This window comes from Macaca thibetana, chromosome X (genome assembly GCF_024542745.1).
Source record: "Macaca thibetana thibetana isolate TM-01 chromosome X, ASM2454274v1, whole genome shotgun sequence".
NCBI classification, from domain to species: Eukaryota; Metazoa; Chordata; class Mammalia; order Primates; family Cercopithecidae; genus Macaca; species Macaca thibetana.
In genome coordinates this window covers 130,641,088-130,665,309 of record NC_065598.1, presented here as the reverse complement: position 1 = coordinate 130,665,309, position 24,222 = coordinate 130,641,088, and the positions used below count along the sequence as shown (strand labels likewise).

The 24,222-nt window shown below is 42.5% G+C and overlaps 1 pseudogene; it reads left to right on the top strand.

Annotated features, from left to right (window-relative positions):
• Window positions 1-2,215: 2,215 nt before the first annotated feature.
• LOC126945901 (sarcoma antigen 1-like) lies at window positions 2,216-11,799 on the top strand (annotated as a pseudogene).
• The last annotated feature ends 12,423 nt before the right edge of the window (window positions 11,800-24,222 follow it).

Sequence of the window (24,222 nt, the reverse complement as noted above, 5' to 3'; positions counted from 1 at the left end):
GGAATACTCAAATAACCTCCCCCAACCCCCCAATGTTGAAATTCCATCCCATTCATCTTATCGCCAATATTGATATTTTGACCTTGCTGGGCGTGGTTGCTCACGCCTATAATGCCAGCACTTTGGAAGGCTGAGGCAGGCGGATTGCTTAAGCCCAGGAGTTTGAGACCAGCCTGGGCAACATAGTGAGACCCCATCTTTACAAAAAAATACGTATGGTGGTGCATGCCTGTGGTCCCAGTTACTCTGGAGGCTGAGGTGGGAGGATTGCTTGAGCCCAGGAGGTGGAAGCTGCAGTGAGCCCTGTTCACCACCACTGCACTCCAGCCTGAGAGACAAAGCAAGACTCTGTCTCAAACATAAAAAATAAATAAATAATAAAAAATTTTAAAATCCTGATCTTGCCAGAGGAGTGTGGCAGCACCCCACAAAATGGCAATAAAGTTGTTATGGTGCCTCACCACTGCTGAAACTTTCTAGAAACCTGCACTCTGGGAGTTGTGGGAAATGTACTCCCCAGGGCGCCTGGGAGTGATGCACATGGGGAGGCGTCTCACCACAAGCACGGATCACATACGGTCCAAGGGCGATGGAAGGAAGGGAAGCCGCAGGCCACTGCGTACCCTACTCCAACAGAACACTGGGACCTGTGTGGGGCGCCAGAGTCCCTAGGAGAAGCCTGTCGCTCAGCGGGTGCCAGCCTAGAGAACCAGGAAGCGCAGCCCTCCCCTTCGCTGACTCTGGCGCCCTCTAAAGGCGGCCTTCGGTAACAACTGTACAGTGGACGTAGGCAGAGGAACACAGAACCTTCTCACACAGCGGGATAAAAGGGTGAATTTGGAGCTGACAGGCAAATATATCTTGTGATATATTTGTCTGGCCTTGATAGCGGGGTAATATTGGCTTCATAGAATGAAGTAGTGTTTCTTCCTCCGTTATTTTTTTGAAGATATTGCTAAGCATTGGTATTATTTCTTCATTAAATGTTTACAGAATTTGCACGCAAAGCCACCATGGCTTGGTTTGTATTTGTGGAGAGATTTTAATTTACTAATTAAATCCTTTTTCTTTCTTTAGTCCTATTTCAATTTTCTGTATCTTCTTGAGTCAGTAATTTGTCTTCTAGAAATTTTTCTGTTTTATCTAAGTTGTTTATTTTGTTGGCATAAAGTTGTTCATAATATATTCCTTTTAATTTCTATAAGGTCCGTATTAGTAACCCCCCCTTTCATTCTTGATTTTGATAATCTGTGTAGTCCTTTCTTTTTTTCTTGGTCAGTCAAGCTAAAAGATTGTTAGGTTTATTTCACTTTTTCGGTAAACCAACTTTGGATTTCATTGATTTTTCTGGTTTTCTTTTATTTTATTGATTTTCTTCTACTCTAATTTCCATCATTCCTCTCCTTCTGCTTGCCTGTATTAAATACATCAATTTAAAACTTCAGGAATAACAAATTACTTGTTTCATAAAGGAGGACTTAGACATATAGAAATGCTTATGATATTGCAAGTAGCAGTCATTTAGACAAGTTAACTAGTAGGAAATTTGGTCTGCTGAAACCAGACAAGTTTTTTGTCTTGGCCTTTGTTGATTTTGAAACTATCAAGTCTAGTTTGTAGGAAGGTGTTTATTGCACGAGTAGTTTATCTTTGAATATTTTAATATTTAGAATGCCCACTTTCACTGAATCCCACAAGTTTACTTATTTTCAAGCTTAAAGGAAAGTATATATTAACCAGCACATACACTATCCTCTTTGTGCTTTATCTCTGGTAATCCTTATAAGAGTGCCATGAGTTAGATACTGTTTTATGCCCATTTTATGGAAATAGAATCGTGGAGTGCACATTTAAGCAGCTCTCAGAGGTTTAACCAGTTGGAAAAGTGACAGAACCTAGGTCTGTGAGATTTCAGAGATTGCACACACAAATACTATATGACACTGCTTACCGCTGTGAGTTCAGCAGAGAATTCCTTGTTAATATGGAAATAACAAAGCTGACAGTGTCCAGGATAATTGACATCCGTCCACAAACCCTCTGTACCCATTTTGGTGATTTTAAGTGGGGTCATCTGTCCACTAAATTAATCAGATCTTAGGCTGGTCACACTTCTGAAATTGTACACCAAGTTTGTGTGTAAGGGTACTTTTCGAACAGGGAAAAATATCTATAGATTTCAGCAAGTTATCTTTGGATTTCTAGATATAGGGTCATGTCATCTGCAAACAAAGATAATTTGACATCCTCTCTCCCTATTCGAATACTCTTTATTTCTCTGTCTTGCCTGATTGCCGTGGCCAGAACATCTGATACTATGTTAAATAGGAATGGTGAGGGAGGGCTCCTTGCCTTGTGGAAGTTTTATGGGGCATACTTCCAGCTTTTTCCCATTCAGCATGATATTGGCTGTGGGTTTGTCATATATGGTTCTTATTATTTTGAGGTATTTTTTTCAGTACCTGGTTTATTAAGAGCTTTTAATATAAGGGGATGTTGAATTTTATCAAAGACCTTTACTGCATCTATTGAGATAATCATGTGGTTTTTATCATTAGTTCTGTTTATGTGATGAATTACATTCATTGATTTGCCTATTCTGAAATGACCCTGCATCCTGGGGATGAAGCCAACTTGATCATGGTGAATAAGCTTTTTGATGTGCTGCTGGATTCAGTTTTCCAGTATTTTATTGAGGATATTTGCATCGATGTTCATGAGGAATACTGGCGTGAAGTTTTCTTTTTTTGTTGTATCTCTGCCAGATTTTGGTATCAAGATGATGCTAGCCTCGTAAAATGAGTTAGGTAGGAGTCCCTCTTTTTCAATTTTTTGGAATACTTTCAGTAGAAGTAGTACCAGCTCTTCTTGGTACCTCTGGTAGTCAGGAGCATATTCTTGGGTTATCCTTTGATGAAAACAGCTTTTAGTTAACCTACAATACCCTTGAATTTCATGGTTTATCTACCATCAACATTGCAAAGCATGCCCTACCCCTGCCTGACTCCAAGATCAACATGTTGGAAAAAAAGATTTATCATCACTCAACATACATGATGCTCTCAGAAAAGGCAAGTTGATTTTAATCTAGTCTCAGTGAAACAAAGGAAGGTAAAATACAAGGTGTTATCCAAAGTCACACATGGCACACTCATGATTAATCAGAATGCTTGGGGAATTAAGCATATAGATAAATATAGACAGTGATGCATATAGATATAACGACATCTGTATATATCTATATGATATACCTAATGATACATATAGATAGTGAAGGGTAAGACAGATTGAAAAGGTAAATGTTCCCACCATGTCTGGGAACACCATGTGTGGGAACATTTACCTTTTCAATCTATCCTACCCTTCACTATCTATACGTATCATCTAATAAAGTATTAATCAGTATTTGTTAATACGTAGCTTTAAAGCACTGAAGGATAAGAAAGACTTTTTTTTTTGTCCCCTAACAAGGGCTGAGACAAAATGATGCATACTTCATTAGAGAGATAATCATGTGTTTATTCCTTTAGTTGATGAAAACCACTCATTCCCCAAGCATTCTATTAATCATGACTGTACCATGTTTGACTTTAGATAACAACTTGTATTTTACCTTCCCTTGTTTCACTGAGACTAGATTAAAATTAGCTTGCCTCTTCTGAGAGCATCACGTGTGTTGAGTGATGATAAATCTTTGACCTGTGACTAAAACTTTATATTAACTATATAAATGGATGTCTGTGTATGCATATGAAGACTGTGACTTTGCAATGGTTGGATTTGACCTTAATGGAATATTTTCACTGATGTTTTTCAGTAAATGAGGGGTGATGATGTAAATCAAGTTGCAACAGGGCTTCAAAGCAAAAAGAAGCATTCCAGAAAATCCAAGAGACACTCTTCATCTAAGAGAAGGAAGAGTATGTCCCTGTGACTAGACAAACAGGAAGGTGTAGGGGAATGCAATCTCTGGGCCTCAACCATGTCAAAGGACATTTGTAGTCATGTCCTTGAGGGATGAACAGATATGAGCACATTTGCAAGTGGAAGGGCAAGGTTCTAATTAGGTGCAACAATTTGGAGTTGCTGCGTTAGATGAATGAAGCAGGTTCCTGGGGCAGAAGGGGATGGTGGGCTCAACAAGAGGATGTGTCTGCTCACTTTCTGCCTGTCCTCACACTCCGCTCTAACCCAGTGCAGTCTGGCTTCTTAGTGTACTCCATGAAACTACTATCATCAAGGTCACCAGTGTTTGCTGCATTTTGGCATTAATGTCTCAACAACATGTGACACAGTTGTTTACTTCCTCCCGCACGGAAAGCTTCTTGGGTCCCGAGACACCTGGATTTCTTACCGTGTTACTTGAGACTTGTTTTCCTTCTCCTTTTTGTTTTTCTCCTCTGCCTTCCCACTTCTAAATATTTCACATATTTAGCATGATCCTAGGCTCTCTTCCCTTCAATATACTATCTCCTTAGGTGATGCCATGCTGTCTTAGAATTTTAAATGATTCACACTAAAAAAACTCTCACCATTATACTTCTAGACTACAACTTGCTCCTGAAATCCAGATTCAAATGCAGCTACACACGTGGTATCTCTACTAGCTGTCTAATAGGCATCTAAAATTCAACTGGCCCTACATGTTCAAATTTCTGACCTCCCTCTCTCCAAAAATACTCTACTTTTAGTCTTCACGATTTCAGTTAAAGATACTGTCCATTAAGTGAAACATCCACAAAAGTGTAACAACCAGATGTTCACAGGTATGGGGGATTTAGAAGTCCTGGTTTTTAGAGTTTGCAGCTATCCATAGTGCATATAATCCCACCATGGCCTAGTTCAAACTCTCAACATAAGGTCACTGAAGCAGATTCAGGAAGAGTTGGCAGCACTTGGCTCTCATAGTCAGTTCCCTAACACCTCCTGAACACCCCTGATGTACTTTTACTTAGTAGTTCAAGTCAAAATACTTAAAGTCACTTATGAGTTATCTTATGATTCCTTTATTACTCTCTCATTTCCCATCTCTTAGCAAGTCCAGCAGTCAGTGCCCAGTATAAATTCTGCATCCAGCCATTTCTCTCTATCCCTCCAGTGCACACTGCCATGATCTCTCTCCAAGCTAGTAGAATACCTTCTTAGTTCTGTTTTTCTAATCTTCACTCATTTATCACATACTCTCTAACCATGTGGCTAGATAATTATGTCAGTTATCACATAACTGTGTAAATCACATCATGCCATGTCCCTCCTGAAAACCCATCCTCAACTCTCCTAAGCACTCAGAACAGACCCTGAACTGACTTTGGTCTGCAAGCCTCTCTGCACGGCCTGGCATCTATTACCCTCTCCTAACACAGGTCCCATCCATTTCCTCCTGGCTCTCTCTGCCTCTGTCCTTCAGCTCTGTAGTGCCTGGTCCATCCCCACTCCATCCCCTACCTTTGGCCTCACCGCAGCCTGGAACTCTCCCTCTGCCTCTGCACAGGAGGCTCTGCTTCTTCTCCAAGGCCTGCCCAGTGGCACCTCTTCAGAAGACACTGTCAAACCAGCAGTCTCCCCTGAGGCTCCCTCTGCTGCTGTCTCCCATAGGCCTGTGGACTGCTTCCCCAACACCAGCCCAGTGCTGCTTGCTTCATTTGCTCATTGTGCACGTACTGTCTGACTGCCCCATGAGGATGTGAGCTCCACAAGGGCAGGCAACGTTGCTCTCTGGGCTGTTTACTGCTGATCCCCAGCTCCTGGCATGCTGCCTATCACAGATGATGAATAAATGAAAGAGATGTCAGACCTGGAGTGAAAAGAAAGTCACTTTTTCTAGACAAAAGGGAAGGATCTGTAGAATCATATAAAAACACAGATGTGTGATGATTGAGTGGAGATAAGAGTGTTCAACTCCAATAGCCACCTCTATTTTCTCAGAATATTTGAGGTAGAAAGGAGGCAAGTTAAGGAGGGCTCACTTAGTCTGGCTTCCTGCTGCACACAGCATGGCATTTATAGGTGAACTGTACAAATAATATCAAATGAGAAATGTAAAGGACAGCAAGATGACACAAAATGATGAGTACAAAAACCTGTGAATGTTTATTCTGCTGTCGCACTTCTTTACTGCACGTGTTCATTATGCCAAGAGGTAAGAAGCTAGTTTTATTGTATTACCTACCTGATCTCTATTTGCAAGATCTGAGATTTCCACGTGGTAAATCCTTCTGTTTCATGAAATAAATAATTCCCTAGAAACTGATGAATACATAGCTGTCCCCCTGGGGGAGGATGGGACAAAACACACATCTTGCAGCTCAACCTCTTCATTTGGTTTCCAGATGCTAGCGTCACTCACAATGTCCATGAAGAGAAGATAAAAAATGGCCAACTAGCACCTGGTAATGTCGCGACAACAGTCCCACCAGCGTTTATTAATATGGCAACAGCTGATATTTCCTACATGAGTATCAGGGATCAGTGTAATTTTGCTCTCATGTTATACTGTTCTACTTGGTTTCCACTATGCACTATATACATAGTGTCATGAGGGAAGAAGGTAATTTTGTTGTTTTATCTTTTCTGGCCTCAATTTTAGGGTTCTCAGATTGCTAACTGGTGTATCCTCTTTCTTCATGAGATGATTTCCTAGATACTGAGCATCAGGGGGGTATGCCTGTGCAGCTGACATAATGCCCTTACCTCACAGCTCAACCACCTCATTTGGTTTCCAGATGCTGCAGTCACTCACAACATCTGTGAAGAGAAGATAAATAACAGTCAACCAGCACCTGATAATGCCTTGCCGACTGCTCCACCATGGCTTGGTAATATGGCAGCAGCTGGAGTTTCATCCACGAGCACGAGAGATCTGTGTATGTCTGCTTATTATTTGGACTTATCCTACTTGGTTTCCATAAGCAGGCATATTTTCATGAACGGTGGTAGGTGGTTTTGTAGTATATTCTTTCCTAGCCTCAATTTGAGGGGTATCAGATGGCCACCTGGCATATCCTTCCCTGCTTTTTTAGATAATTTCCTAGAAACTGGGCATCAGACAGATAGGCCTGTGGAGCTGACATAATGCACTTACCTTACAGCTCAACCTCTTCACTTGGTTTCCGCATGCTACCGTCAATCCCAATGTCCATGAAGAGAGGAAGGAAAATGGTCAACTGCAAACGGAAAACATCTTGTCAAATGTTCTATCAGGGCTGATTAATATGGCAGAAGCTGGTATTCCAGCGACGAGTACCAGGGATCTGTGTATGTTTGTTTATTAATTGTAGTATCCTTGGCTTCCACATGCAAGTGTAGTGTCATGAAGGGAAGAAGGTTGTTTTGTTGAATTATTTTTCCTGGCCTCAATTTTAGGGGACTCAGATCATTACATGATGTATTCTCCTGCTTTATTGGATAATTTCCTAGAAACTGAGCATCAGTGGGATATACCGGTGAGGTTTTCATAATGCACTTACCTCACAGCTCAACCTGTTCCATTGGTTTCCAGATGTTACCATCACTCACAATGTACGTGAAGAGAGGATGGAAAACTACCAACCCCAAACTGATAATGTCTTGTCAACTGTTCCACCACAGCTTGGTCATATGGCTGCAGCTCCATCCACGAGTATCAGGGATCTGTGTACGTCTGCTAATTAGTTGAACTGTCATACTTGTTTTCGATAAGCATGCATATTTTCGTGAAGGGTAGAAGTCAGTTTTGTTGTATATTCTTTCCTATCCTCAATTTGAGAGGTCTCAGATGGTCACCTGGCATATCCTCCCCTGCTTTTCTTGATAATTTCCTAGAAACTGAGCATCAGAAGGATATATCTGTGGGACTGATAATGCGCTTACCTTACAGCTCAACCTCTTCGTTTGGTTTCCAGATTGTACTGAGGGGAAGAAGGTGGTATTGTTGTATATTCTTTACTAGTCTCAATTTGATGGGTCTCAGATGGCCACCTGACATATCCTCCCTGCTTTCTTAGATAATTTCCTAGAAACTGAACATCAGAAGGATATACGTGAGTGGTTACCATAATACACGTACCTCACAGCTCAACCTCTTCATTTGGTTTCCAGATGCTACAGTCACCTTCACTGTCCCTGAAGAGAAGATGGAAAATGGCCAACCCCAATCTGATAATGTCTTGTCAACTGCTCCAACAGGGCTTATTAATATGGCAGGAGCTGTTATTCCAGCCATGAGTACCAATGATCTGGGTATGTTCACTTATAAATTGGATTGTCCTACTTGGTTTCCATATGCATGCATCTTGTCATGAAGAGGAGATGGAGGTTTTGTTGTATTATCTTTCGTGCGCTCAATTTGAGGGATGTCAGATCACCAACTGTGATGTCCTCTGGCTTTATGCAATAATTTCTTAGAAGCTGAGCATCATAGGGGTATACCTGTGGGGTTGACATAATGCACTTCCTCACAGCTCACTCTCTTCATTTGTTTTCCAGATTCCACTGTCACTCACAATGTCCATGAAGAGAAGATGTAAAATGACCAACCCCAACCTAATAACATGTTGTCAACTGTTCAACCAGTGGTTATTACTTGGCAGCAGCTGGTATTCTGGGCATGAGTACCAGGGATCAGTGTATGTTTGTTTACTAGTTGTAGTGTCCTACTTGGTTTCCATATTCATGCATATTGTCATCAAGGGAAGAAGGTGGTATTGTCGTATTATGTTTTCTGGCCTCAATTTGAGGGTTCTCAGAGGGCTCCCTAGTATATCCTAGTTCTTTATGAGATAAATTCCTAGATATTCAGCATCAGAGGGGTATCCCTGTGGGATTGACGTACTGCACTTACCTCAGAGCTCATCCACTACGTTTGTTTTCCAGAAGCTAGTGTCACTCACAATGTCCGTGAAGAGAAGATAAATAACAGCCAACCAGTCCCGATAACGTCTTGTCAACTCTTACACCAGGGCTTATTAATTTGGCAGGAGCTGGTATTCCACCCCTGAGTGCCAGGGATCAGTGTATGTTTGTTTACTAGTTGTACTATCCTACTTCTTTTCCATATGCATGCAGTGTCATAAACGGAAGAATGTAGTTTTATTGTATTGTCTTTCATGAGCTGAATTTGTGGGGTCTCAGATCACCACCTGGTATATCCTCCTGCTTTATGTGATAATTTCCTAGAAACTGAGCCTCAGAGGTATATACCTGTCAGGTTGGCAAAATGCACTTACCTTACAACTCGACCTCTTCATTTGGTTTTCAGTTGCCACCATCAATCACGATGTCCATGGAGAGAGGATCCAAAATAGCCAACTGCAACAGGATAATGTCTTGTCAAATGTTCTATCTGGGCTTATTAATATGGCAGGAACTGGTATTCCTGCAGTGAGTAACAGGGATCTGTGTAGGTATGTTTTCTTCTTGCACTGTCCTTCTTGGTTTCCATATGCATGCATAGTGTCATGAAGGGAAGAAGGTTGTCTTGTGAATTATCTTTCCTGACCTCAACTTGAGGGGCCTCGAATCATCATATGATGTATTATCCTGCTTTATGGGATAATTTTCTAGAAACTGATCATCAATGGGATATACCAGTGGGATTGACATAATGCACTTACATCACAGCTTGACCTCTTCCTTTTGTTTCCAGATGCTACTATCACACACAATGTCCATGAAGAGACGATGGAAAATAGCCAATGCCAAACTGATAATGTCGAGTCAACTGTTCCACTGCAGCTTGTTCATATGGCAGCAGCTGGTATTCCATCCATGAGTAGCAGGGATCTGTGTATGTCTATTAATTAGTTGTACTGTCACACTTGATTTCCATATGCATACATATTTTCATGAAGGGTAGAAGGTGGTTTTGTAGTATATTCGTTCCTAGCCTCCATTTGAGGGGTCTCAGTTGGCCACCTGGCATAGCCTCCGCTGCTTTCTTAGATAACTTCCTAGAAACTGAGCATCAGAGGTATATACCTGTAGGGCTGACAAAATGCACTTACCTCACAGCTCAACCTCTTCATGTGGTTTCCAGATTTTACCATCACTCACAATGTCTGTGGAGAAAAAACAAAAATTGACCAAACAGCACCCGATACATTCTTGTCAACTGTTACATCAGGGCTTATGAATTTCACAGGAGCTGGCATTCCATCCAAGAGTACCAGGGATCAGTGCATGTTTGTTTAGTAGTTGTACTGTCCTACTTGGTTTCCATACACATGCAGTGTCATGCAGGGAAGATGGTGGTTTTGTCATATTATCTTTTCTAGCCTAAATTTGAAGGGTCTCAGATCACCACCTGTGTTATGGAACAATTTCTTAGAAACTGAGTCTCAGAGGGATATACCTGTGCAGGTATATACCTGCAACGCCACAGGTATATGCAGTTACTTCACATCTCGACCTCTTCCTTTGGCTTTCAGATGCTACCGTCACTCAAAATGTCCATGAAGAGAGGATGGAAAATAACCATTACCTAATAACGTCTTGTCAACTCTTCTACCAGGACTTACTTATTTGGCAACAGCTGGTATTCCACCCATGAGTACCAGGGATCAGTGTATGTTTGCTTATTCAGTTGTACTGTCCTACTTAGTTTTCTCAGATTGCTAACTGATATATCCTCCTTCTTTGTGAGATAATTTCCTAGATACTGAGCATCAGAGGGGTATGCCTCTTTGGTTGATATAATGCACTTACCTCACAGCTCAACCACTTCATTTGGTTTCCAGCTCAACCACTTCATTTGGTTTCCAGATGTTGCAGTCATTCACAACGTCTGTGAAGAGAAGATAAATAACGATCAACCAGTCCCTGATAACGTCCCATCAACTGCTCCACCATGGCTTGGTAATATGGCAGCAGCTGGAATTTCATCCATGAGTACCAGGGATCTGTGTATGTCTGCTTATTAGTTGTACTGTCCTATTTGGTTTCTCTAAGCAGGCATATTTTCATGAATGGTAGAAGGTAATTTTTTTGTATATTCTTTCCTAGCCTCAATTTGAGGGGTATCAGATGGCCACCTGGCTTATCCTCCCCTGCTTTCTTTGATAATTTCCCAGAAATTGAGCATCAGATGAGTATATCTGTGGGGCTGACATAATGCACTTACTTCACAGCTCAACCTCTGCATTTGGTTTCCAGATGCTATCGCCAATCCCAATGTCCATGAAGAGAGGATGGAAAATAGCCAACCGCAACCAGATAACGTCTTGTCAAATGTTCTATCAGGGCTTACTAATATGGCAGGAGCTGGTATTCCGGCCATGAGTACCAGAGATCTGTGTATGTTCAGTTTTTAATTGAATTTTCCTACTTGGTTTCCATATGCATGCATAGTGTCATGAAGGGGAGAAGGTGGTTTTGTTGTACCATATTTCTTAAGCTCTATTTGAGGGGTCTCAGAATACCACCTGTCATGTCCTCTTGCTCTATGCAATAATTTCTTAGAAGCTGAGCGTCAGTGGGATATACCTGTGGGTTGAAATAAGGCACTTACTTCACAGCCGGCCCTAAATCATACTTCATGCTATTTCCACAGGCATTTAAGTTGGTATTATCTTATTCTCACACTTTCTTCCAATGCCATGGAGCCTTCCAAATTTATCATAATCTGGGAGTGGATGTGGGCCCTCAGTTGACTCACTTTGTATTTTTCTAGTTTGTATCTTTCCATGAGGATGCATTTTCTATTTGCATGTAGATGGTAAATTCTGTTTTGTATCCACTACTACCTCTTACATCTCATAGATGCTGTAGATATCCTCTGGTTAATGGAATACCTCTTTCATTTCAGGTTTTAAAAAGTTGTCTTAATTCAACAACTCGAGAAGGCACTTAAAGAAATAGATTCCCACTGCCATCTCAGAAAAGTTAAGCATATGAGAAAAAAATAATTGTGTTAGTGCAAAAACCAAGGAGATGCTGTAGGATGGAATAGGTTATTGCTGAAGCTTCCTATAATTTTGAATTGAAGAGAATTCCCTTCCAAAAGCTAAGAAAAAAGGAGGGAGCTTTTTATATTTAATAAATCTCTGTTAATAAAAGCCACGCTTTTGTTTATTTGTTCTTCTGCCTGAGGAGGGGCATGAGTTAATAACTCACCAAGGTATTTAGTATTACAGTCCTGATTTCTGCAGCAGCTCACATTGTTGTAGCTGGAATTTCTCTCCATTTCTCATTCCCTTTGCCCTGAGATAGCATGTCAGCTGGTCATGATGCTTGGTCTGGCAGGATGGCTCAAACCTTCATTACTGAACAGTCTGGATCATTAGATATCCTGCCTGGATTGGGTTGCTGTAATTTCCTGTTAAGTGTAATAAACATGGGAGCACTAAGAAGCTCTCTAGATGTATCAGACGTACTCTTTTTTAGCCCCTGGTGTAGTGCAATTAATCCCTCTTTGGTCATCAGGTTTATCACCCCAGCCAGTAGATGACCCCCTCCTTTGCTTCTAGATGGAAGATGCTGAAGAGACCAAAATGGCCAGGTGGCAGCATCAATCTGTTTTCAATGGAGTCACTGTTGTGTCCCTTGTTGAAAGCATTTCTTCCTTTGGAACTAAGACTTCTAGTTCAGGAGAGCCTAAAGTAGGAAGGACAGGAAGCATTTATTCTAGTGGATCACTGAGGTGAATAGTGAGTAGGGACACTCCCAGTTATACCCCTTCATTCTAAGACTAATGAATCCTGACAACTGGAGAAAAAGCAGGCTATGTTGGATGCAGATATACAGCAAACACTGCTTCCTAAAAGTAATTTCTTAGGCCTGCAAGGTATTGCCACCTAGTTAGCAGTGTAACTGAGTTGTACAAGGTCATTCCACGTTTCTGTTGATCCAATCACTTTAACATAATGGGGGACACTTTGGGAGGCTGATTTGGAATAAAAAAACTATGAGGCCAAGGCAGTATCGTGTCTTTAAAAAGATGATGGGGGATAGGGAGATATAAATAATAAGACCAGTGATTTCTCATGAGCATGGGGCCATAACTGCACTTTATTTTCTGGAAAGTGAGTGCCTTGTTTGGAGGTGATGCTGTGTGGGATACCATGATGGTAAATAAAGCATTTTCTAAGTGCACAAATGTTTATTTTCTGAAATTACTGTGGATGGGAAGGAAGATCCATATTCAGAATAAGTGTCTATTTGAGCAAGAACACAGTCCTGTCCCTTCCATAGTATAAGTGGTCCAGTGTAATCACCTGCCATCCGGTAACTGGCTAATCACACTGGAGACAGGTGCCATATAAGAGACTCAGTGTTGCCCTCCGTTCTAGAAGATTGTACTCTCAGCAATGACTATGTTGCAGAATTTTGCTTCTTAGTTCAACTAAAACTGAGTTCTTGTCACACGAACAGGAAAGATTAGGTTCGGGGACACATTGAAGGGTGAGGAGCTGAATTTATTGGTTGAAAAGGAAAAATAGGAAGGAAAAAAAAACTCTCAGCAAAGCGAGAGGGAGTCCTGCTAACAGGCCCCCACCTCACAGATTGATTCTGGACCGCCACACAGGAACCAAAGAGACCAGGCTCCCCACCACCACCCCTGCACAAGATGCAAACTTCCCTTGGCCCCACACCCTTCTCCCAGTACACATGTCGCCATTATGAAGAAAGAATCAGCTGGGAAAAGGCTAGCAAACAGTGCCAGTTCTTCTTCTGGGTGTGGGTTTCATTCGGGAGCAGCAGTCGAGTTTCTCAACTTTCAGGCCGTTTTAGGCTTGAAGAAGGGGTTTCACCCAGGACCCTTGGCTGTCTCATGTCTCTATCAACTGTAGCCAGGTTGGCCTTGGTGAATGGAAGTCCGTGCTACTGAAGCATAATCTCTATACCTGTCACCTTGGCCACTTTGTGAGCTCATGGGCTTATGACACCAGTGTTGGGGAAAGAGGCTGATTAATATCTAGATAATAGGTACTTTATCCTTCAGATTATTAAAATTCTGCTCTACTGAGGTTACCCTTTGCCGAGAACTCTCATGAGACCTAAGTATCTTCACATTGTATATCCATTTGGACTAGTCTGTCCACATATTTTTTCCCAGACCTCGTTGTCACAAATTTCCAATCACGTGTCCACAAAGTCCTTGAACATACAGCCAATAAAGGAGACACCGCCTATACATGGATACATACTGATAGGTCTGGCCATCTCTCCTCCACACAGGGGCACTGCTCAAACATCTTCCCTCTGGGAGGATTTCCCTTCCCCACTGTCCTTCAGAGCTGTCCCAGTTGGGCCTGTCGTAATGAAGCTGTCCACTTCTGGCTTTTGTGGTAGGCAGGCATTATGAACAGACTGAGTATTTGTGTCCTCTGAGAATTCATATGATGAAACCCTAACTCCCAATGGGACGATATTTGGAGGTGGAGCCTTTCGGAGGTAATTAGCTTTAGATGTGATCATGATGTTTGGGTCCCTATGATGAGATTAGTGCCCTTATAATTAGAGAAAAGGGAATTTGTTCTTCCATGCTTCTTCAAAATGTGAGGATGCAGCAAGGTGGCTGACTGCAAGCCAGGAAGAGGAACCTCACCAGAATTTGAGCATGCCGGCACCCTGATCTTGGACTTCTAGCCTCCAGATCCATGAGAAAGAAATGTCTGGTGATGAAGCCATTCAGTCTGTGGTATTCTGTGATAGCAGCTCAAGCTGAGACAGCTGTAGTCTGATTCCCCAGACTCCCCTCTCCTGTATACTCGATCAAGCACTAATCCAAGTACTGCTATGGTTGGATTTTGCTGGATAATTAATGTCTCAAGTCAGTTGACCCTGAGACATGAATGTGGTGCGGTTGGGCCAGACCTGGCAGGGTAATCCTTGAGAAGTACAGCATTTTCCTTACCAAGGAGCAGAAGAAGAGGTAAGAGAGTCAAAGCACAAGAAGGATGTGACACAGCAGGCCTGCTTTGAGGGTAAAGCCATGCTCCCAAGAAGGTATAGAGTGGCCCTAGGTGTTTAGTGCACTTTCTGGATGACCGCCAGCAAAGAAATGGGAGCCACATTCCTACCACCTTAAGAAACTAGATCTAAATGAGCTATAACATGAATAAGCTTAGAAGTGGATTACTCTGCAGTCTCCACATCAGCATCCAACCGGCCTGACATTTTGAGTTGGCCTTGGGAGACACCCAGCAGAGACGCCGGTTGAGCCTTCCTGGTCTTGACTTGCAGAAGTGTGGATAATAAATATGCGTTGTTTTAGGCTGCCCAATTTGAGGTAATTTGTTATGTGGCAATAGAAAACTAATACACGTGCTGCCAGCCCATTATAAAGAAAGAATAGTAAGTAAGCCAGGCCTAGGGATATTTTTATTGTTTGCTTTTGAGACAACTCTGTTCATAAGGGACCTCCCTTGGAGCCATCGGAGTGGGTTCAGAGCACTTTTTCTTTTTCTAGGTCAAACTCAGAAGTAGCAGATTTTCCAGTCATTAGCAGGTAAGTCACAGCAGCACACCTCAATGAGGTACATGTTACCATAATCAGAACCTAAGGAGGCCCACTATTTTGCCTGTCCCCTTTGAGTGGCAGGAAGGGTGAGATGTACCAACTTGCCATTCACCTGATAAATACTATGCTGACATGCCTCTGAGCACTTGACCACTAAATATTTTACTAAGTAAAAGGCCCCTGATTTTTTTTTTTGTGCAAATTGATACTTTGATTGTCATGTCAGTATGTATCAGTGTGTCTAGAGTAGTTGCTAGGTCCTGCCCAATCAACATAATGTCATCAATGCAAAGTAATGGTGTCACATGGTGGGAAGGAAAGGAGATCAAGATCCCTAAGGACTAGTTTGGGACATAAGTTTATGATGCAGGATGCTTTCCTGACTCCTTCACAGGACTCATGACAGGGGTGCCCAGCCACTTTGGCACCAGCAGGAGCAAACACCTTTTCCTTGGGTCCGCTGCACCCCATCCCTCATGGGAGGCAGCACATAGGCAAGTGAGTGTGGTAACTGGCCAGTTGCTTTGGCACTGGCAGGAGCAAACTCCGTGCAGGCACTATGGCACCATCCGGGTAGGACTGCCTGCAACCCCAAGGCCTGAGAGTGCGTATTACAATGCTCTCTTAGCTCCGCCATCCACGGACAGCAGTGTATTATCAGCTTAGTGGGACCTTTGCCTCATTGCGGGGGTGGCTGCAAAGGCAAAGGGCCAGTGTGACAGCCTTTTTGGGTACCAATACTCGGTGGGTCCCAAATTCTTGTCTGGTACCCAAGAAGAATGAGGTCACGCAGACTAATCGAAGGATGGTGAGTGCAGAGAATTTTATTGTGCGATGAAAGTAGCTCTCAGCAGAGAAGGCAGCTGAAAAGGGGAGGGGAAGGGCAGGTTGCTCTCCCCTGAAGTCAAATTGCCTCTCTGCCTCTCTCCTCTGAAGTCAAGTTGCTTCTCCCCGACGTCTAGCCGTCAAGTCAGAAGTCAAGTCACCTCTCCCTGATGTCCAGCTGCTTCTCCTCTCTACTGGATGAATCTGGGGTCTTCACAAACATGGGACAATGGGCAGGGTGGGCCATAGGTAGTTTTGGAAAAGGCAACATTCAATTGGTAAAAAGACATTATTCAGAAAGAACCAATTGGCAGGACGTGGCCAAGATAGGATGGAAGTTTTCACTTCAGGCTTTTCAGCTTGAGGGTGGGTTTCACCAAGGACCCACCCTTGTCTGCCTGGAGTTTCTCTGCCTCCTACCTGTATCACTTAGAGAGTTGATATAAGACTGAGGTAGGAAGGAAAAGGGTTTTCCTGGCCTTGCCAGCTGAAAGCAAACAGTTCCTCATGATCTTTAAAAAACATGTATAGAGAAAAAGGCATTCACATGACGTCACACACGCACACACACACACACAAACTTCTGTGTGAGTATAAATGCATATATAATGTTAAATATCTATCTAATGTTAAACATCTATCTGTCTACATAAAAGGGAGTTGTTATGTAAAATTGGCCTGATATAGTATTTTTACAGGACTATGCTGTCTGTATAAGGTTGTTATCTCGGTATAATACTGGACAAGGGGGAAAACATTTCTGGACTTGCTGAACCGTATTTTGTGCTAGAAGAATAGAGTGGAAGCACCTGGTGAGGGTGCGTTTGCCGAAATACTTCCCTCAGTAAGCAGAGAGGCTCTCACCCCAAATACTTGAGGCTCCTGGGTCTGGCCAAGGAGCAGCCCTATGCAGCAGGCAGGCTGGACATTTGGCTTCTTAGACTCTGTTCCAGCCCTAGCTGCCTATGACCTGGGATTTGTCTTTCCCTTCTTGGGGCCTCATTTGTAATATCTCTGGAAAATGGCAATCCTGGGATAACTGATGTCTGACGTTCCTTGTGGCCTTGACAGTCGTGTCTGGGTAGATTGCTTTCCCTGGCCACAAGAGTGGTGTGTTTCTGTAATTCCTTTATTCTAAAGACTTTTGAAAGCCACTTTGTTGGAACACCAGTCATTTCCCATCAGGAGCTTAAAGCAGTCCTCAGACACTCGTTATGATGTTTCCCTCATTCAACAAATGTTCCTTGAGGGTTTTCTAGTGCTGGTTCTCTCCTAGACGTTGGGGAGATGATGGTGAAAAGGTCACATGATTGGCATTTCACCATCTTATGCATCAGGGTGCCTCTGGTTGCAATGAGCAGAGAATCCGCCTGCCTGTGGGAGTGGCCCAGGGCGTCACACAGTGAGAAGCCTGCAGGGAAGCAGGCAGGGTAGGGCCAGGACTAGTTTCAGACGAATGAGGTAAAATTTGAGGGGAAAACAAGGCACTTGGTAATCAAGATGAGTAGTAGTTTGCCATAATTTTTCAAAAATCAAAATTAATACAAAACATCCATGATGACCGATATATCTAAATTTAAAATAAAGGCAGGATTTGACCTTGCACCTGCAGAGCCCTGAGCGTCGTGCACGTGGAGGGGACACATGGGTGCCACAGGCCTATTACTTAAAAACGTCTCATTTGCAATTTTCTGAGAAGGCCACTGCTTCCTTCTGAGGGAAGCTGGCAATTGTTCCCTTTCTATGCTCATGCAATCTGTAGTGCCACAGGGTGGAAAAAAAATAGTTTGATTTAATTACAAACATGTCTGTGCAATTTTTGACAATATTCTAAAGAACATTCAAGTGGGTCATGCAAATTTTATTCATTAAAATATTTGACTTTTCAGAAATGGAATTTCATCAAATATCAAACATTTTCTAAAAAAGTGTTCTTTCCTAGGAAAATAGCAATTATCAAGAAACTTTTGTACTTTATTCACTGAAGGCAGTTATGAAAATTACACTGGTGTTCACTTCATTTTTAAACAATTAATTTTCAAGAGTTTTTAAAAGTCAGATTTGTTCAGAAGCCTGGTGTGAAATTTTTTTACTCTTTATAACTATTTATTTTTTATCTTTATATAAATTTTTATGTACATCGGTGTAATAACTAAATATTTTAAATCACACAAGTATCCATAATTAATATAAATTACTTGATTATGTGTGAGAGAGCACATTTACTCTACACGGACTATATCATTTAAAAGTAAATATTTTTGTAAATTATGCTAAAATTATTTAGACAGTTAAGGCATCAAAGGTAAGTGGTGTAATGTTCAATAATGAAGTACAATGCATGTGGAAATTCATCAAAATTACAGGAGTCACTCAGTTATGAGGTTGACTAGAAGAAAGTATTGCAGCTAATGAAAATAAATGTTTTCCTATCATTGACATTATTAGAATATAGTTCCCCTCAAATCCACTGAAAACTAAGGAAACTTTTTGAAATTGTGAGAAGAAATTGAAGAGGAGTGTTAGATATTTCAGAAACACGTGGACTTGAGATTGAGCTAATGAAACAAAAGGGGTTTACTAGAAAAAATATGGAGAAGAGCAAGAACAACATGCAGATTCTAATGTATTCATATAATGACTGGAGAATTTTTAAAAGACAGGTGTGTGGCCGGGCACGGTGTCTCACACCTGTAATCCCAGCACTTTGGGGAGCTGAGGCGGGAGGATCACTTGAGCCCAGGAGTATGAGACCAGCCTGGACACCATGGCGAGACCACATCTCTGCAAAACATACAAAAATTAGCTGGGTGTGGTGATGCACACCTGTAGTCCCAGCTACTCAGGAGGCAGAGGTAGGAGGATTGTTTGAGCTCAAGAGATCGAGGCTGCAGTGAGCTGTGATCCCAAAAGTGCACTCCAGACTGGGCAACAAGCGAGGCCCTGTCTAAAAAAAAAAAAAAAAAAAAAAAAAAAAAAAAAAAAAAAAAAAGTTTATTCCAAATAATATATGTCTTTATCTGCTTCTCTGTAAATAATTTTTAGCAGTAATGTGAGAGAATCTGATGTATGAAACTCAAAAAAGGGGGTTCACAGATTGGAAGAATTGAAATAGAATTTGGAAATATGAGAATTTCCTGTTCCAACATAATGCTTTTCCAAAATGGAGGTGTATTATGGTATGTATATGCAGACTCATAGCTTAAGAGATGATGGTTTGCAGAAGGTGATGAAATCAGCAAAAGTGGTAGAATATTTTGGGGTGTTGTTGACGGCTGTTCTGAGACATTGGTTCTTGCTTTCTTAGTTTAAATGAATTTAAACAAGAGGCACACAGGAAAGGAGATGTAGCATATTGTAATTTATTGCAAAGAAAAAAGAATATTTTGAAAGTTAGCTGCAGAATACACCCTGAGAGTGACAAAGAGGATTCAGGGCTGGCTGCTCGTAAGGATGAGACAGCGTTGATTATTACTGGGGAAACTCCCCTTATGGGAGTCTTACATGATTATTCATAAGGAGGTGGGAAGATGTGTTACTAGTAAACATGTTCTGGGTGGTCCTCTGGGTGCACATGCCCATCCATGCTTGGTCATACATCACATGTCTCATTAGCATTTTAAATCTCCACCCAGGGGTGTGTTTTTTACTATTTACAATGAGCAAAGGGTCAGTTTGAGGATGGGTAAAATCAAAGTGCGCATCTCTCTACAGAGGAAATTCTCTACTGAAGATAGCTTTGCTTGAATGAGCTTAACTGCAATGTGAATGCTGAGGCTTATTGTGTTGGCTGTACGGTCCCTACGGTTGCTGCATGCCAAGGCCATGGTCACTTCCTTGACTGCCTACCCTGCCTCAATTCCCCTCTAAGAGATCTTAGGGCCTATAATCATATGGGAGGTGGAGGGGCTAGGTCATTTCTTCTGAAGCTGCTTCCTGCTGAGTGGGGCGTTGTCCCTACCTAGCCTGGGCCCTAAAGTCTCTTCCTGCCTGATCTAACGCGGTGTGAACCATGTAGTTCACGGGACTGGTGGGCAAGAAGTGAGATAGCTCATTAGGAGACCAAGGTTGAAAGCCTTTCAAAACCATCATGTGGACCTGAAATTGCTGTAAGGAAGAGAGTAAGAAATCAGCATTTTAAACAAAATGGGCCAAAAGTTAAAGCTTAAAATATGTTAATGACTGGCATTTTTAAAGGGAGCAAAGCAGACAATAGCTAATGCTTCCAGATTCCCATGGAAGTTAATAATGTGTATTGACTGTTGGGCCTGATATCCCCATTCTGTGGGCCAGTGAGTTTGTCCCTGGAGATGTGCTAGGATGCCAGGCCAGTCTTATAACGGCCCACATCTGGCATATCCCCAAATTTTGGTATTTATGCAAAGTCAACAGGGTTAAGTTTTTGTTTGTTCGTTTGTTTTTGTTTTGAGACGGTGTTTCACTCTCGTAGCCTAGGCTGGAGTGCAATGGCACAAACTCAGCGCACTGCAACCTCCACCTCCTGGGTTCAAGCAATTCTCCTGCCTCAGCCTCCCAAGTAGCTGGGATTACAGGCATGTGCCACCACGCTCCACTAATTTTGTATTTTTAGTAGAGATGAGGTTTTCCCATGTTGGTCCGGCTGGTGTTGAACTCCTGACCTCAAAAGACCCGCTCGCTTCGGCCTCCCAAAGTGTTGGGATTACAGGTGGGAGCCATGGCGCCCAGGCCTGAGTTAAGTTTAATAGTCTAACAGTATGGTTAATTACTTCCCCAGCAGACATGCCAGTGTCTCTAAAAGCCCTTAGTGTATGGCAGGCAAGTACCAAGAAAATGCAGATGTTACTTTTCTTTCAGATTGGCTTTATGTGGAATTGTGTTTTTAAATAGAAATTTTAGAGTCTCTATGGGTTGGCAGGTGTAATTAGTAGCTACTCTGGTTCCTGTAAAGATTTATTGCATAGTTAAATTCTGGTCATATGAGCCGGACTTGCTATTTCTTGAAACTTGACAGCCATTGCGGTGGTTGGTAGTACTTGCTAAGACCCTTCCATTTAGGAAGAAGTCGATTGCCCAGGGGGCCTTCCTTCCAAGTTATTGATAGGACCCAATCTCCAGGGAGGACTTGCGGGATGTTTTTCGTTTGTCCAGGTGAGGGCAGCACTGTATTGCTGTATTCCTGGATAGCCTGATGTACTGGGCTTAGATTTTTTATTTTTGTTATTTATTTATTTATTTATTTATTTATTTATTTATTTATTTGGATAGCAAAGTGTCACTCTATCTCCCAGGAAAGAGTGCAGTGGTGCAATCTTGGCTCACTGCAATCTCCGCCTCCCAGGTTCAAGAGATTCTCCTGCCTCAGCCACCTGAGTAGCTGCGATTACAGGCCCACCACCTCGCCTTGCTCATTTTTGTATTTCAGGGGTTTCACCATGCGGTCTCGATTTCCTGACCTCAAGTGATCCGCCCCCTGCAGTCTCCCAAAGTGATGACAGTACAGCCATGAATCACCACACCTGGTCCCTGGCTGATTATACTGTATAGTAGATTGGGTTTCCAGTTTGATAAACAGGTCTAAGGTAAGGAAGGGTCTCCCAGAAGTTATTGCCAAAGGACTAAGTTCTGTCTTTTCTTTGGATGCCACTCGTATTCTCATGAGGGCTATAGGCAACAGAGAGTACCACGACTCAGAAGTTTCCTGGCACAGTTTTGCCAGGGTCTGCCTTAAAGTTTGATTAGTCCTATTAACCTTGCTGGTGGATTGTGGCCTCCATGAGGAGTGGAGATGATATTTAATTTCCGAAGCTTGGGCTATCTATTGGGTTGTAGTTGCAGGAAAACAGGGTCCTTTGTCGCTTTGCAAGCAGCAGGGGAGGTCAAATCCTGCTATGACCACTTTTGGCAGTGCATTGGCCACTTCTGTAGCTTTCTCTGTTCTGGTGGGGAAAGCTTCTACCCATTCGAGAATGGTGTCTACAAAAACTAAAAGATATTTAAAAACCTGAAAGTGGGTATTTGGGTGCACCGAATTTGCCAGTACTCATCATCATTGTTTGTTTGTTTCTTTTTCCAGAGATGGAGTTTCACTCTGTCACCCGGGCTGGAGTGCAATGGCGTGAGCTCAGCTCACTGCAACCTCCGCCTCCCCGGGTTCAAGCTATTCTCGTGCCTCAGCTTCCCGAGTAGCTGGGATTACAGGTATGCGCCACCATGCCCCGCTAACTTTTGTATTTTTAGTAGAGACAGAGTTTCACCATGTTGGCCAGGCTGGTCTCAAACTCCTGACCTCATGATCCTCCCGCCTCGGACTCCCAAAGTGCTGGGATTACAGGCGTGAGCCACTTCGCCCGGCCCTTGTTTTTTTGGTTGTTGTTGTTCGTTTTCCCCCAAGGTAATTTTGAGAGCAAAGTTCACAGGCCAGAGTGACCTTTTTTATTGTGGCTGTCAGGCCTGTACCTGTAAAGTTATGGTATATCCAGGTGGTTGTAGCATCCTGCCCATATGGATGGAATTATGTAAATTTTTGACAATTTGCCACTATGGGACTAAGGAAGCAAGAGCTTTTGGCCTACGAGCCACCAACCCTCAAGTGTTAGGCTCCTCTGATTTTCTTTAGCCCATGCTATTTCTTAGTGTAGTATAGTATAGGATGAATTTATACCAAAAGAATGGGATGGGCATGCTGTCTCATGCCTGTTATCCAGCATTTTGGGGTGCCAAGGCGGGCAGATCAATTGAGGCCAGGAGTTCGAGATCAGCCTGGATGCAAACCCCTTCTTTATTGAAAGTACAAAAATTAGCAGCATGATAGCATGTGACTGTAGTCCCAGCTACTCGTGTGGCTGAGGCAGAAGAATTACTTGAGCCCAGGAGGGTGCAGTGAGTCGAAATCAGGCCACTGCAGATCAGCCTGGGTGACAGAGTGAGACTCCGTCTCAAAAAAATAAAAAGTAAAATAAAATGAAGAGAATGGGCAGAGAGGAATAAGGCCAGCTGGGCTACAGCTTCCATAGTTACCATCCTATCTTCCCTGCCAGCCCTTGCATTGTCCAATGAGACTAGGAGTTTCCTTTTTGATGTCTCTGATCATTTTTCCTTTTTGATGTCTTGATCCTCTTGCTTAAGATCATGCACAGCCTCTAAAAGATGCAGTATTTCTGTTCCATGTTCAATGGGGGAATCCCTTGCATTTAAAGACCCCATTCTTTACAGAGAGCAGCATTTTCTCCTGGTAACACTTTAAATATGTAATTACATGGCCTTCTGGCTTTCATTGCTTCTAATGAGAAATTGGTTGTTAATCTCAGTAAGGATCTTTTCTGACAGGTAATTTCTCTCTCACTGCTTTCAAGATTCTCTTTGTCTTTGAACAGTTTGATATAATGCTTTTCAGTGTGGATCTGTTTATCTCCCTTAGAATTCCTTGAGCTTGTGGCATGTGTAGATTCATGTCTATTATTAAATTTGGGAGTTTGGGGCCAATGTTTCTTTAAATATTCTTTATGCTACTTTCTTTCCTCTCCTTCTGGGTATCCTATTGTATATATGTTGTTAGGCTTGATGATGTCCCATAAGTCTCTTAAGTTATGTTCATTCTTCTTAATTCTCCTTTCTTTCTACTCCTCAGACTGGATAATTTCAATCAACTTATCTTCAAGTTCACTGACTGTTTATTTTGCCTGATCAAAGTTGCTATTGGCCCCTCCTCCTGCCTTCCTCCCTTCTTCTCTTCTCTCTCTCCTCCCCTCTTTCTTCCTCTCCCCCCTTCCGTTTTCCCTCAGCCATCCATCCTCCCTCCTTCCCCCACTGCTGAAGAGCATGCTACATGGGGGACGGGCTAGTTACTTGCTCCAGTGGCGGATGAGCATGGTGTCACCCCAGCCCTGAGTGCTGGGAGCCATCTGGCCTGCATCCAGCCTCCCTGATTGTCTCTTGTCCAGCCCCATGCCTGCACCTGTGTGCTCTAACACATTGCACAC